General features: G+C 37.5%; 1 long non-coding RNA gene across 1 annotated transcript; it reads right to left on the reverse strand.

Annotated features, from left to right (window-relative positions):
* Nucleotides 1–1,100: 1,100 nt before the first annotated feature.
* Nucleotides 1,101–7,091, reverse strand: LOC127059915 (uncharacterized). Its single transcript, XR_007778264.1, has 3 exons — nt 6,823–7,091; nt 2,755–2,896; nt 1,101–1,199 (listed from the first exon to the last, which is right to left on the reverse strand). It is a non-coding gene; the product is annotated as an uncharacterized LOC127059915 (long non-coding RNA).
* Between the last annotated feature and the right edge of the window lie 3,630 nt (nt 7,092–10,721).

Consider the following 10,721-nt stretch of genomic DNA (forward strand, 5'->3'; position numbering starts at 1 on the left):
GCAGATAACTTTCTATACATTGATGCAAATAACATGAATATTTTGTGGAAATGCCATGATAAAGAAATAAAGAATATATTTGGGTTTTTTTTATTTTCTGGGAATCTAGAAAACCAAGATAAAAAAACTGCATGTCCTCTTTTGGCTAACACTGAAACCCTAGGGAACAGGTTTATAAACTGCTGGAAGAAAGCATTCTGCATCAGAGTCACAGAAGCCTCATTTCTCACCTTTAATGAATTACAAAATAGAGATGTATAAACCCAGAGTTTTGCACTGTCACTGTTCCCCATTGAAATAGACAGGCAGTAGAGAGACTGATGGCATGAAGGGACCAACATTCAACTGGCACCAAATGAACAAAGACCTACAGGAGCAGAAACCCTGCTTCATCACTTACAGCCTTTTCCCTCACCTACCAAAAAAACAACAAATCCAAAGGACTGGCTTATCCTCCATGGGTTGCAAATTACCACTGTCACAATAATTACTTTATTCCCTTTTCCTTCTTTACACTTCAAAAACAAAATGAGATCAGTCTGCAAGCAGACAGCAAAACCTAGATGAGGAGATGGCCTCCCAGAGAATAGAATGTATACCCATGCTGATGTTTCAGGGATTGAAACATATACTTTATGAGGCATAATTGCTACATATCTCTCTCATCAAGGGATATTTTATCTTGGAGTGCTGTGCAGCTGATGTTTTGAGGTTTTCTTGTAAATATCTATTGAAAAAAGAAGCTTACAGGTCAAACTGCACCTTACTGCAGAAGAGAAAGCATTGAGTTTCAACAATATATTAGAGAATATATACACTGACCAAGGCAAAAATATTGGTTAAAATCAAAGTCAGAGCAAAATAAAAAAAGGGAACCATGGCTTATCCCATATATCTTCTAGCCCACATGTCATTCCTGTTCTATCCCCAGGCACCTTGAGAAGGGCAAACAGGATTTGTTGACACAGAGGAGTGGCTGGAGTTTGTAAAATAAAGAATAATATGTTGTAAAGTACTGCTGCCCTTCCTTTAACAAAGCACTTGCTTTACTGTGGCTGCTGCTTGCTGCATGAAAGACAATCTACCCATTACTCTGTTTACCTGTTCCTTGTACTTCTCATCCAGCTGTTGTTTCATCTACAAGCAGTTTGAAGCAGGCATGACATCTTTGGATGATGTACTTTGAAAAAATTGCATTGCTGTGAAGTCCAGGTGCCCAAAGGGAATGTTTATGCAAAAATAAAATGTAGTGACAAAACATGAGAGTGCAGTCACAAAATGTTGAGGGCAAATACAACAGTCTGAACTATTTTCTTCTGGTTTCCTGGCTTTGATGGTCCTGGCTGCATGGATCTCTGGGATTCCCTGGGTGAAACTAAGAGCTGACCCAGAGCCAGCCACCAGTAGCTCTGTAGGAGGTCTGTCCTGCATAGATTCAAGAGAGTGAAACAGTGGATAACCTTTTATTTTCTTTTCCTTTATTAAGTCAGAGTCCTGGAGGTTCATACTCCCAATGTGCTGCATTAAAATCCTGCTATAGGATTTGCCTAGATATATCTTTAATTATAGTGTCTTGTTGACTTCACATTGATGCAGCTTCCTGAGCGCATTTGTATTGACAAATTGGAGTTGTAATGGATAACTTGGAATCTGGCAAGTTATAAACAAAGAAAAGCAGCTGGGAGGTAACATATAGGCAGAACCATCTCTTTTATAAGGCATGCAATGCTTGGAGTTTTAGCCCAGAGAGGTGGAATGATGGAGCAGGAGATGGAGTGATCAAAACTCCTTTACATTGTCTACTAGACACTGGATCTGTCAGGAGATGACCAAACCTTAGCTAGAAAAGAAAAAGCAATATTTTCATAGCTTTGATTATCTAAAATGATTGTGAATACTAGGATAGGAATTAAAAATGCTCCCAAAAAGTATATTGTTGAATGTCTGAATCCTGTAACAACCCTGAGCATACATGTTATTGCTTTTATGGGTATTTCTAATAATGTTACTGGGGAAATAAAGAATCTAAGATGATATTAATGAGAAATTATAGCAGAGATTGTAGGTCCAGAGGTACTGCTCTCATATGGGATCTGTGCTGCATAGCTAAAAACACCAGAACTTTTTTCTAAAAGCATTGAGTTGATTATTGTTTTATTTTGCTCACAATATCATACCTTTTTGGTTTTTTAAGAAATATTTTGTTTTCTTTTGGTAATTCTCTTTTACCTGTCTTAAGATGTTGTTTATTGACAGGTTTTGCTCTAATCTAATTCAACAAAGCTGTTCTGTATCCATTCATACTCTCAGTTTCCTTGCTTGACATACCCTTGGAAGTGAAGCTGTAACTCCACTGCTGCGCTTTCTTTGCCTGTCACTGCCATTGTTTGCTTTCTGCTTAAAGTATCAGCTTGATAATGTTGCCTTGTTCTTTTTCATAGTGCCTGAGCAGAACTAAAGCATTGGGATAGAGGATCATGTACTTGCTAAAAAACAATTGCTGATAAAGTAAAATCAATGAAAACATATTGCCTTTCATTTGTAAATGGAGGTTCTGCTGTCCTGACTTGGGGAGCTTTGATCTCCCACACAAGTCACTCTACTGTTGTGACTTCCAGGAGCAGAAAACTGCCTGTGTGCTGTAAAACACTGAGATTATCAGGCAGATGCTGCTGGATAACTGGAAATTCTGTCAAATGCTGGCCACACTGTACAAATCTCTCCAAATCACATTCACATTAAAGCTGACATTACCTGTAGCAATATCCTTCTGATTTGGGCTTCAGTTTATCTCAACAACTCCTGTACAGGTGTTTTTGCAGGATGCTTTCTTTAATCCAAGTGTTCATAGTTGCAGAGTGGGAATATTTGTCATGTTACCAACACTTCTGACAATCTGAATAAACAACAATATTATAAATAAGGCCATTTCCATGGTTAAATATACAATGATACAATCCTTATCCAGTCACATCTTTATGATCAGTGAGTAAACATATTCCATAAGAAAACCTGGCTGAGGAAGCATTGCAGAGGTAGATCAAACAGCTCTGCACTGAAGGATCCTTCATGATGAACATTGTAGCAACTCTTCATAAAAAGATGTCCTTGTCTAGATGTCAATTCATCAGCTGGTGCCACTCTTTTTTATAATAGAGAAACAGATATAGCTGTCCAGTATCTAAGTGTAGCCCAAAAATCTTATCTTTTTTAAAGGTAAGACTTGTAGAACTTACTCATACATAGGAAAAACTCCAATATAGTTAATGGTTGTTTTGTTGTGATGGACATGACCATTAAAATAACATATATATCATCAATAGCCAAGTTAGTAAAATGCAGTGAGGGAGAGAAAAGAAAATTAATTGCCAGAATTATGACAATGGCTTGTGCTCTGCTTCCTGAGATTTTCAGCCTCTCAAAGAGCTGGATTAACACCCTGGGGGTCCTATCTTCTCCCTAATGGAAATGCTTCAGAGACATTTTTTGTTCCCTTTGGAAAATCAGACATCTTTGAAAATACTCTCTCTGAAAATATAGAAGACACTATTTAGATATTAAGTACTTTATGGAGATTAATAATCCGGTTAATACAAGTGCCTGTAGCAGTTCCTGCCAGACAGGACATTTTAATCCTCTCCTGGAATCCCCTGTATTTAGCTAGTTAGCTGTGGTAAGCATGAATTCCAACAGAAGCATCACTCACAGAACTGTATTTTCAGGTGTAGTGTGCTCTTGTTGAAGTCTATGGGACCTGTGTGACAGGATTAGTGCCTAAACTGCCATGCTGAGACAATGCAAAACAAACCTCCAATTAGCTTAAGGAAAAATAAAATAACAGATCTCCTCTAGGGTAGAAACATTTGCTTCATATCAAAGAAAGTGATGCTTCAGTTTTCTTATGAGGGCTTAACAGCTCTGGCCCTGGCTCCACTTTATTGTTGACATTGCAGTCAAAATAGGGCAGAAGATGACCAGTTGTTCAAACAGGTGAAGGAAAAGGAGGTAATGCTGTTATGGAGGACACAATGTACCACAGATATGGTACAAATATGTACCATACAGCTCACAAATATGCTGAGCTATCAGCTGGTACAACTGAGCATTCAAGGCTGCTACCTGAGAGCCCTCTGAGAAAATTTAATACTATGGGAGGGGGAAAGAGTATGCAGGACCTCCTGGCTGATTCTGTAAGAATGAAAAGGAGGAGGAGGAATTCAGCTCAGAGTAAAGTCCTTGTTTGCAGACCCGTTAGGGAACACATCCAGCAGTGTCTGAGCACTGCTCCTTATCCCAAGGGTGTGCACATTGGACCATCCACTTGTAAGGCAATTTCACACTCAGAGAAACAGGCTGGGAACAGCACCACTGCACTGCACCTACTGAGCTGTGACCAATAGCCATGCTAGAGAAACAAAATTTTTAAGTTTCTTTTACAAATGTGTTTAACAGAATGACTGCAGAGCCTCAACCCCTATAAGCTAGTATCTCTGGAGTGACCTCAGTAATTTGAAAAGCACTTTGACCTGCTGAAAAGCTAGATTTGTAACATCACGATTTCAAATCTAAAATTAACTTTTATTTTAATTTTTATGTAAAACTATTTTTTAAAATTCACGTGTCACACAACCCAAGACAACAAGAACAGAAAAGGAAATACATAATTTCTTTAGAAAATAATCCAAGCTTTTAAAATTAGCATTACTGTTAAAACTGTTGCTCTGTGGCAGTAGGTACTGTTTCTCTCTCTAGAAAGTAGTCTAAAAAGTGTTATGGTTATAGCATTTCCTGTTCCAATTTACTCAGCTGCTCAATATCCAGATCATGAAGTATATGCATCTTGCAAAATGGCTGTTGCTATGGAGACCTCAAATATTTAATTGGAGGAAAAATAGCTGAATAAACTTTCATTTACAAGCCAACAAAAGGTATTTGACAGCCTGAACTCAAGGAATGCTTTCTTTTCTTTTGCTTCCCTTATACTCCCTATTTTAATTTTTGTTATATACTAACCAAAAAAAAAAAAAAAAAAAAAGTTTCCACTTAATTTTCTATCTTCTTTCTCTCTGTATTTGAACAGGAAAGGTTTTTAGGAAATCCAGAATGAGGATTTAACAGTTGGGATAGGAATGGTGGCTGTTCTCTGTTTCTTGTTACAGTAGTAGTAATGTTTGAATAGGCTCATTTTCTGCTTCAACCATGACAAATCAGTACCCCGAGCACACATGTTGGGGAATATTGTGACTGCAGAAAAAAGTCTATATTCCTCAGCTGTGAGCAATTACTCTCCCTTGCTAATGCCTTCAATGTCTAGGACCCACCTGATGAGTTTGAGATAAGTGAATATACTGCTTTTTAAAGATGCCCCAACAACTATTTCTCATTTACACATAAATGAGATAAATCAGTTGGGTTGAAGATAAATGTCTCAGCTCCAGCCTATTTGTTTTTGGGGAGAAGAAGTCTGTGCACATTTAACTTTTGCAAGAACAGTTGTGCAACTCAACCAGAACCATCACCTTTCTTTACATGTTCATGAGTTTCAATTTTTTTTAAACCTCAGCTGACTCAACCCTCTCATTTGCATTTCTTCCTTCCAGAAAAGTTCAACTATCTTCCCTAAGTAATCTCTAGAAACCAAAACTATGTTTCTTTCAGAGATTTCAGAAGAAATTCTGTTTCCTGGTAACCTAACCTCTACACAGGAGTATGGGCAGAGTTCTGCTGCTCCCCTAACCAGCAGTGCTCCCTCCTAGAACAACTGATAATTGCAGCACATCTGGGGCAGAAGAGAAACTTCAGCTGAGTTCTGGTCTGGGTTGCAAACCCCCAACAAGGAGCAGGGTGAGTTCCTCCAGCCCTGCCTTAGCCTCTGGATAGATGGCTAATAGGGCAAAGTCATGGCTCAGCCATATGGTAGGGCCTGCTGGCCACATGTTCTACATGTTCTACATGTTTCTGCTTGTAAATTTCCTTGGTAAATTCATGAAAAATTAAAGGGATACTTTGATGTTATCTCCAGATTTGATCAATGGGTTGGCTGATTTGCCTCCCTGCTATTTTCAGCTCCTGGATAATTTTCTTCCAAATCTACCAGTAAATATAAAGAATAAAATAGCAGTATTTGTACAGCCATAGAAATCTAAGATCACTGAATTTCAGTGTACTTACAAATACTCAAATATACTTTAAAAATGAATTCACAGGTGTCACAGAAATAGAATGTTCACTGGATGGTTCCTGAGTGCCTGAAAGACTTTAAATGTTTGTTCAGTTCCTGTGTGATCTCTTTTTTATTTTGAGCCATCTGTGTAGTTGCTTAACATTTTAATACAGTAAAAATTCTATGAAATTTTGCTAATACTCATTGTATCACAGGGTGGTTCACAGCTTTTAAAAGAGACTTTGTATCTTGGAAACAACCAGCTTTCTAGAGGATGTCAATGATAACTCCAGAACTGCTTCCTCAAGGCAGAGGAAGACACAGCAAGTATTGAAATTAACAGAGAGCCTTAGAAGCAATTGGAGGATGCAGAAGAGATGTTGAAAAGCCTTCATGTGGCTTTACTGTTAAACTCTGCCACTTAGTGAATTTGCACGTTGCTTTGGTGCTGTATCAAAGGCAATAAAGTTTTAAATCCCTAGAAAATTAGTATCAATGCATCCTGACAGCTACGCCCTTAGAGTGACTCTAATGATGATTAAAGAACATTGACTTATCCACCAAAATCTGGTCCTTACATGAGACAATTAGTTTGGGAAAGGGAAAAATAGTTGCAACATGGGAACTTGACCAAGAAAAACCAAGCTTGGGTGACTTACCACATGCTGAGTCTCCCCAGTCACAAAAAAATATTCCTCCAGAGCAGAGCTGTGTTTACCTGTTTTCCAGGGGTTTTGAGAGCTGCATACATTCACACTGCTGTGTGAATGTATGCAGATTTCTGATTTCATCTGATTTCATCAGACTCTGCTGTATTCCCTCATGATGTGCTGGAAGGAGTAGCTCTTTTTCATTGTCCTGTGTTTGTGGTTTTCTGGAAAAAAATCCCCAACTCAAACAAATGGGAATTATGGCTCCCACTGTACCATCACGGGAACTGCTGATGCACATGGACAAGCATCGTGATAAAGGATAATAAATGTAAATAAACTGGGAATTGAATAAAAAGCATTCACCAGCTATGCTGCATGGATCTCATCAGCAGATTCATTTGTCTTTCCTGAAGGGTCCCTGGTGTCCAAGTGGGTTCATCCAGAGCTTGAACTGCATTGTGCACACACTGGGATCCATGCTGCTGTTCTGATTGCCCACAGCAGACACACTCCAAGGGAGGCTGTGAAAAAGGAAAGCTTAAAAGTAACTCTGCCTTCTGGTAGTGTTTCAGGTAGACTTATGGGGTGGGGAAAGTGTTGTTTGTTTGTTTGATTTTAATTTTATCACAATAAAAGCAAGAAATTAAATGCTCTAAATCTATTCTGCTATTATGTCATCTCTTTTTACAAATATACAATTTTTTAGCAAAAGTGATCCTTTTTGTTTGATAGCTTGTTGATTCTAGGGAATCTGAGGAAAAAGAATGAATAATATTTAGATAATGTACCCCTGAATGCAATCTGTAATTTTGTAGAAAAAGGGAATAAATGTACATTCTGCTGCTCAAATTCTTCTTCCTGGTCTTCACTTTGCCCTTACCCTGGGCTCTGGGCAGTTGGCACAGGGACACAGATGCTGAGCTGGCATTTCCTCTACCTAAAACTTGATTTTGATTTGCTTTTTAAAATATGTACATCAAAAACTCCACAAACAACAAAAAAGAAAAAAAAGGCAAATCCCCAGCTTCAAATAACATGTTAGCTCCTAATTAAGACAAATTTTGATGATCTAGCAGACAGCTTTAGAGAACTGCAGTTACAGATCTATTTCTGGATTCCTATTTTAGGTCTCAATGCCAGATACTAAGTACTTTGCTTTGTTTTCTCAATTTAGATAGTCTTGCTGGCTTCAAATGAGCCTACTCCTGTGTTTAAATCCCTGGATGAATTAGCTCCTTAATCTGCCCATATTAAACAAATTGCATTATGTATAAGGAAACTCTCAGGACTTGTACTATTATCTCTTGTGGAAATATTTGAGTTAACTCAATGTCAATAAGACCTACAACTTAAATCCTGTGAAAAACACAGAGCTTCATAGAGCAATACAAGTTAATTTAAACTGCAAAGATGATAATAAACTGGAATAGGAGTGCTAAAAGATTATCAATATAATCTTAGGCATCTTTGATTTTCCTGTAAATTTGAAACTGAAATCTGCATTAATAATGTTGCAGCATTTTACGTCACCAGACAAATTTAATTTAATGAACTGACACTGTTTCCAAAAGGCCTTTGGCAGTGTGCAAGCAGACATTGTGCAGACTTTTAGCTTTTTTTTTTAAATTTTTTTTTTTAGACATCATGAGTTGTCTGCAGCCTACCATGAATTGTAGGGTTTGGCTACACTGTTAATCTGGAAGCTATACATTTTATGTGTCTGTAATATGGGACAAAAAGTTATTCATGGAAGTCCTAGAATAATTTTTATCTGATCTCAGTGAGGACAATTTAGTTTTAGAAAAATAGTTCTGTTTTAAAGAACCCTGGCCCAAGAAAGAATGAGAACATAAGCCATGTTTTTGTTCAGCTTTACATAGTCCCCCTTATTTCAGTCCTTGAGAAGAAACTGTGGCAATTATTACACATATTGTAGTTGAAGAAACTCAATTTCCTTTATTCCCTAAAATTGAAAAAAACTGTTCTAAATCAAAGGAATTTACTCTTAGTCTTGTCAAAACTCCATCAACATTACAGGTTCACTGAAGTCCTGTTTGTAAATTTCACAGTTTTCTTATCATCACTGAGTTTTGGAACCAGGAATAATTATTATTATTTTATTGTATTTTTTAATTTCTTAGCAGAGTAAGAGGCAAGGAAACAGTATTTCCATCTGACTAGGTTTTCTTTGGTTTTGGTATCATGTCCTGGTCAGAGTGTCTAGATGCTCAGTAAATGATGTATTTACCCTGTGTGCAGAAGGGCACAAATGTATTGCTGCAATCCAGGCCCTGAGCACACCCTGTGTTTGCATAAAGGCACGAGCTCCCAGGTGCCACTTCTGTCAGCCCTGCAGTGGAAACTGCTCCACAAATTAACCTGACTTTGCTGGGGAACTCACTTGGATAATAAAGCTCAGGAGCAGACACAGAGAACACAGCATCAACGTTGGACTATTTCCTGGTGCAGGAATTAAATGAGCTGAGTTCAGCATGACGTTTCACAAAGATGCAGATTTACCCCACTCTTTCCAGTGCAGAGTTCTAACAGTGTTACCTGCTTAAAAAAACCCTCAAACCAACAAACCAATAGCAGCGATGATACTTCATTCAAAAAAGATAGATCCTGCTGGAAATTCCTCTTCCTCATCTGATTTTCATTGAATTGCATTTAAATCTAACAACATCTGGATAGTAGAGAGACATATAGACATCTTCAAAAGAAATTATTTATAGTGAATCCCTGAAGATTACACCAACATTATCTATTCTCTCTGTGTATGGCTCCATGTCTTTCTTGCTCTATATTTTCCTAGTGCTACTTTTCAGAGGAGAATGTGTTAAATATACAGGCAAGAATTTAGAAATCCTTATTCAGAAATCTGTAATAGAACCCTGAATATTTTTTCTGAAGCTGTATGGCTTAATAGTATCTCTGCAGGTGAAATATTAATGTTTTTGAATGAATTAATTCAGAAAAAGACCAGTTACTTAAAAAAAATCATAAAGACCTGCATCATCAAACTATGGATTGCCATATTAATATTTGACTGAGGAATGATAGCTAGAAATGTGCTTCAGCTTCAGTTTCCATTATTCTTGGCTTTAATATATTGTGTGGTTGTGTTTTAGGCTCATTTCTATGAGACTCATTTTGAGAGAGTCAGAATTGTAGGAAAAGCAAAAGAATGGCAAACTTTAGCATTTAAAATTGCTGTGAAATAAAATCCACATCTTCGAAACAAAATGAGAAAAACTAATTATTTTTGGTATGCTGTCTTCTACTGGGTTTCATTTTGCCAAAAGAAGAAAACTCATAAAGAAATGAACTGCAGAACCACATTCAAGCCTGCAAACTATTACAGATCTTTGAGCTGCATGGAAATATACATCTGGCATAGAGTTGAATAGAGCATCAAGGATGTAATTACAGCTATTTAATATGATCAACACCTTTTGACTGAATTCAAGGGAAAGACAGCTACCAAAATAAGGTATTGTATCAGCAAAGGTCTAATCTAATCCATCTTTCCTTGTTTGCAAGCTTTGCCATTACATATGTTTTTGAACACAATTTTCTAAGGCTGGATATCTGTTTAGGGTCAAGGATACACTTCTGCTAACTGAACAAGATATGTGACAAGTAGATTTCCTCATAATGCCTGGCCTTGGAATGGGACAGTTGATTAGCACTTCTTTTCACTAGACAACTAACTGAAGCCAAGAGTTATTTCTCTTCAGTAAGGTTAACTTCAGTCAAAGGCCATCCAGTAAAGTAACATAAAGGTCAGTGATCTTACGGCAGTTATTGATGCCTCTTGTGACAGTTCAGCTGCTACTCCTCTCTTTATCCTCTAGTGAAATTGCAATTACACACCCTTTCATCATTAGAGGAGTGGCCAGTGC

Source organism: Serinus canaria, chromosome 9 (genome assembly GCF_022539315.1).
Source record: "Serinus canaria isolate serCan28SL12 chromosome 9, serCan2020, whole genome shotgun sequence".
NCBI classification, from domain to species: domain Eukaryota; kingdom Metazoa; phylum Chordata; class Aves; order Passeriformes; family Fringillidae; genus Serinus; species Serinus canaria.